Here is a 5279-nt window from a genome sequence, read left to right on the forward strand (position 1 = left end):
AAGAGGCATTTTTATTGATCAATATAAATTACAGAGTTCATTGACTTTTTATACGCTATTGAATTATGGAAAAGAAAAGTTTACATGATCGCACCATTTTAACTATGTGGGCATTTGGGGCACTATCAGAAAACTGAGCTTACAGCTATAAAGGTTATATTAAGTAGTGAATGTCCGCTTTTTAACACAATGTAATTTTGGGTCCAAAATCTTGTGCTCATTCGTTTTCTATGGGGCAGGGCAGACTGTCCGTGATTCTTGCACAGCGTGAGTCCGCTGCGTAAAACTCACGACACGTCCTATTTTTCGGCGTTTTTCGCACATCACGCACCCATGTTTGAAAAAGGTCCCATAGCAGGACAGCTCCTCGGAGACCGCTACGGCTATGGTCAAGCCTTGAATTGCGGCTACTTGTGTGGCCAGAGCTCTAAGCATATGGCTATAGGGCAAGATCCTGTCTTTGGTTTCAGTGCTAACTTTCTGTATGATCCTTCTGCAGATTTAGTCAGACTTACCGCTAGATCAGCTGCCCTCTCCAATGCTACCAGATTATCTATTAGGCTCCGATCATGGTCAGGAAATGCAGGTTCTGATTTAAGTATTCGCTTCCCAACACGGTACACGGCCGCCCCCTCCCCCCCCATTTTTCTAGTAATAGAGGCAGATGGGTCCTTCAGAGCCATTTAGCAAGTTAAGAACTCAGAATAATCGGTACATAAAATGCAAAAAATTCAAGATTGAGACCATCAATTCTACCATACAGTTTCTGAACCGAGACAGCTTCATGGTGAACCTGGATCTTCAGGACGCTTATTAGCATGTCTTAATCGACAAAGACTTCTCAGGTTCTTGAGAATTGTAGTCCTCATCAACAAAAGTCTGATTTTAAATTCCAGGCTCTTCCATTTGACCTCTCTGTAGCTCCAAGAATCATTGCCAAGATCATAGCAGAGGTGTCTCCGTCCGTCAACATTTTTCAGACATTACAAATTGTGTTATCCAATTAGAACATATCTTTTGGCTGTAAACTCTTGTCAGCTGTTGTCCCACCCTAATTGTTTTCTCTGGTATTCCTGCTGTCAGTGCCGTTGTAGATGTGTTCGGAAAAGATGAAAATTACACTCACCAGTAAATGGATTTTCCAATAACCCCCACAATAGCACAGGGGTTTTCCCATCCCACCAAATATGATACACGTTGATTAGTTATAATTCCTTCCACGTGCATCCTAAACCATGTCTATGACAGTAACTTTAGAAGGTGATGGGGAGAGGGCTTTCCATGTTTCCTGTCCGTAGGGAGGTGGTGAAATTCTCCTGTCCGTGGTGTTATGGAGGTTAACGGAAATTCCCATTACCTGTAGGTGTAGTTTTCATGTTTTCTGAAACAGAGCTCCGTATCCCGTACAAAGACAACATTGGCTGCCTGCAATAGCCATCAGAAGGATATTATCGTATATTGTTTAAGAATTAAGTTCAATGGATGACAGTATAACGTATGCCCCTTGTAGATGGTAACCAGAACGTTATGTTTCAAATTTATGTCTATGCATGGGGTTTGGAGCTCTGTATCAGAAAGTCGGAGCTTTGACCACTATCAAGATATACTAAGAAATTATTCCGCAGAGAATTTTTAACCTATTAAGCCTATGAAACAAATCGTATTCAGGGGTGAACATTTACCTTAAATAGGTACTGCAGTTTGAACACATTGCATAAATCATTAGTATAAGCGAATATAAGAAACTTTGTAATATATCTTATTAGAGAAAAATGCCTCTTTCTCCACCTATTGGGCTACTTTCCACCTCACTCTCCTACTAACTGTTCACTCACTGTCTCCTCAAAACTGACTAGAAGGCTAGATTCACACGAACATGGCAGATTTATGCGCATAATAAACGTGTCAATCTGTCCGTGTGCGATGCGTTATTGCATCAGGGTGCCTTGCGAGTGGCATGTGTTTTTCACGGGCGTATTTCACGTTCGAGTGAATAAGGCCTTCGTATGTTGAGGCATCAGGTTCCAGCTGCCCATAGAAGTCTATGGAGATGGGAGGAAGGGTCAGAGTGAGAGAGAGTCAGAGACACACAAACACTGCAGCTTCTGGTAAGTGTTATATCTCACCCCAATGCTGGATTGACAGCTACACTGCTCATTACTGCTGTATGATGTCCTCCATTTTGTTGTTGCTTTTTTTTAATATGTTATAGAGAGAACATCCTAATCTACTATGTCTATGGGTGCAATGTATGCCTTTGCCCACTAGCTCAAGGAAAACTGAGCATTAGAGAAAAATCCTGCTGAGCAGAAAACTGCTAAATAATACCACATACAAGTCATAAAATGGCCGGAAATAGTGTTATTCCTCATGAACACGCATACGACAGCTTATTCCGAAAAGTCACCTGAAACGACAGGTATGCTTTATGGATCAAAATATTTACATCAAAATAAGAAGACAAGCAATCTGTTTTCCTTGTCCGTATTTAACTCCGTAATTTATTAGACAAATGGGAATGAAGTCTAACCTGCACTTTTAAGGACTTATGTTTCGTGTGTGTCCCACTGATTTGCAGACAGGGCCTTTTTCCTCAGTGAAATCAATATGGAACTATAATCCCATGCATTTCATGGTGTGGAGGAGGCTCGGTCATTCCTGCATAGTGGAGCTTTGCATATTACGCTTAGGGTGGGTTCCCACAGGTCGGATACGCTGCGTAAACATCACGCAGCATGTCCGACATAGAACCGGCAGTTCATTGCGTCTGAAAGATCACGCCACATTGTGGTGCGATTTTTATTTTTTATTTTTTGGACAGAATTTCCGCTGTGTAAAAAAGCTTATCCACTCCCTCCTTTGACATCCGCTCCTGCGTCCTACGATGACGTTGCAGGCCATGTGACGCTGCAGCCTGTGATTGGCTGCAGCAGTCACGTGATGAAACGTCATCCAAGAGGCCAGGCTGCAGGCAGAAGGAGGGCGTTCTTGGTATGATTTTTTTTTTTTGAGGACTTGTTTTTTGCAGGATGAGTTGTATTTTTCAATGGCACCATTTTGGGGTATATAGAATTTTGTTATTAACTTTTTTTTGGGGATATAAAAAAACCAGCAATTTAGCCATTGTTCTATGCGTTTTACATTTACACCGATTACTGTGCAGCGTAAATATCATGCTACCTTTATTCTATGGATCGGTACGACTACGACGATACAAAATATGCATAGTTTTTTTATGTTTTACTACTCTTGCAGAATAAAAACACTTTTGAACTAAAATAATTTTATTTGGCATCGCTGCTTTCCAAGAGCCATAACTTTTTTATTTTTATGTCAATGTCGCCGTAATTGTTTTTTGCAGGACTTCATTGCTACCATTTTGGGGTACATGGGACTTATTGATTTAATCTTTTATTATTATTATTTTGGGGGGAAAAAATAGCCATTTTGCCATTGTTTTTTGCATTTTTTTTTTTTTTTTATGGGGTTCATCTTGCGGTTCAAATAATATGATAACTATTTTTGTGAGTCATTACGATTGCGGGTATACCATATATGTGTAGTTTTTAGTTCATGTTTACACGTTTACTAAATAAAACCATTTTTTTATGGAAAAAAAATGGTTTTATTTTTTTAATGTGTACCTTATTAATTTTTAATTCACATTAATTATTTTTTCAGTCTCACTAGGAGACTTCACTCTGCGATCTTCAGATCGCTGCTATAATGCTTTGGTATACAACGTATACCAGAGCATTATTGCATGACCGTAAAGAACGGACAGGCATCTATTAGGACATGCCTCTGGCACGTCCTAATAGGTATATAGCCAGGGCAGACCTGGGGGCCTTTGCTAGGCCCCAGGCTACCATGGCACCCCATCGGATTCCCGCAATTGCATTTGCGGGCCACCGATGGGTGACAGAGAGCTCACTCCCTCTGTAAACAACTCAAATGCAGCGGTCGCTAATGACCGGCATTTGAAGGGTTAAACTGTCGCGATCTAAGTAAACTTTGATCGCTACCGTTGGAGCAGGAGCCCGGCTGACAGTCGATCCCCGGCTCCAGCCTGCACTGCAGGACGTTGATTAGGCTGCCGTGAAAAGGCGGCGGGCTAGAATAAAGCCCATTAATGACTGCTGTGAAAAGGCGGTCATTAAGGGATTAAATTCCGCACCGCAAATCAATTCATTAACGTTTACGCTGCGTTTTTTTCCACAACGTGGGCATGAGATTTTCTAAATCTCATCCACTTTGCTGCTACTGTAAACGCTGTGGCATTTTCGCACACAATTCCGTTGCGGAAATTCCGCAACGTTTACGCTACATGGGAACCCGGCCTTATTCTGTATCTCACCACAGCTAGAAAGCAGAAGGGATTTCACAATAGGAGGGCATTCATGCTGACTGTCAGTGCCATGAGTGATTACTGCTGATTTAGTTTTGCCACTCAATAATGGCAAAAAATGTTTAGACATAGTAGTCCCTACAAATCCAAAATATCATATAACCCCAATACTTCAAGCACACACAGTTTGCTGACCATACGCACTTGCTCTCCGCAGTTTAAATTTTTTCCTTGCAAAGCCAGGAGCGAATCCTAAAGATAGTAGTAAAAAGAAAAGAGTAAGGGCTCATGCACACGGGATCCCTACGGGTCTGTACAATGGACCAGAGGGACTCCATGCGCTGCAGTATGGCTCCTCCGTGAGGCACCATACTTTTCGCTAGAAGCATAACTTTTTTTTTATATGTAAAAGTACAGGAAAGGGGAGTGGAAAAAGTAGTGTGTATATAAAGAATAGAAAAAATAATAAATACTTTATTAATGAATAATTAGTTAAGAACAACAATGTTAGATGGGAGTTATATAGCGCCAAGGTCCCCTAACTTGGCACAAAAGACCGAATGTGTCTGGAATGGACATACTCCGTCATGTTAAAGTCCTAGCCTACACTGGTGAGATATAGTAGGTAAATTATTTGTTAAACCCATCCTTGTAGGTAGAGCTAGTCCACCAACAGCCAGTCAACCAGTAAGAAATGGACCCTAAAAAATAGACTATTGGATATATTGGTGTAATAAATCGCACAGAGAGGGCTGTTAAATTGCCCTACATCACAAATAGAGCCCAACAGTAGGGAAACCTTGTTTGATCAAGGGTGAAAGCATAAACTTGAAAAAGCCGCATGCAATTGGTTAGCATGAGGACAGACACGGCACTGTTAAGTGCGGTACCGCACAAGGTCTAATCTACAGAAAAAGGGATACTGCGGGTT

Source organism: Rhinoderma darwinii, chromosome 2, assembly GCF_050947455.1.
Source record: "Rhinoderma darwinii isolate aRhiDar2 chromosome 2, aRhiDar2.hap1, whole genome shotgun sequence".
Taxonomy (NCBI): Eukaryota; Metazoa; Chordata; class Amphibia; order Anura; family Rhinodermatidae; genus Rhinoderma; species Rhinoderma darwinii.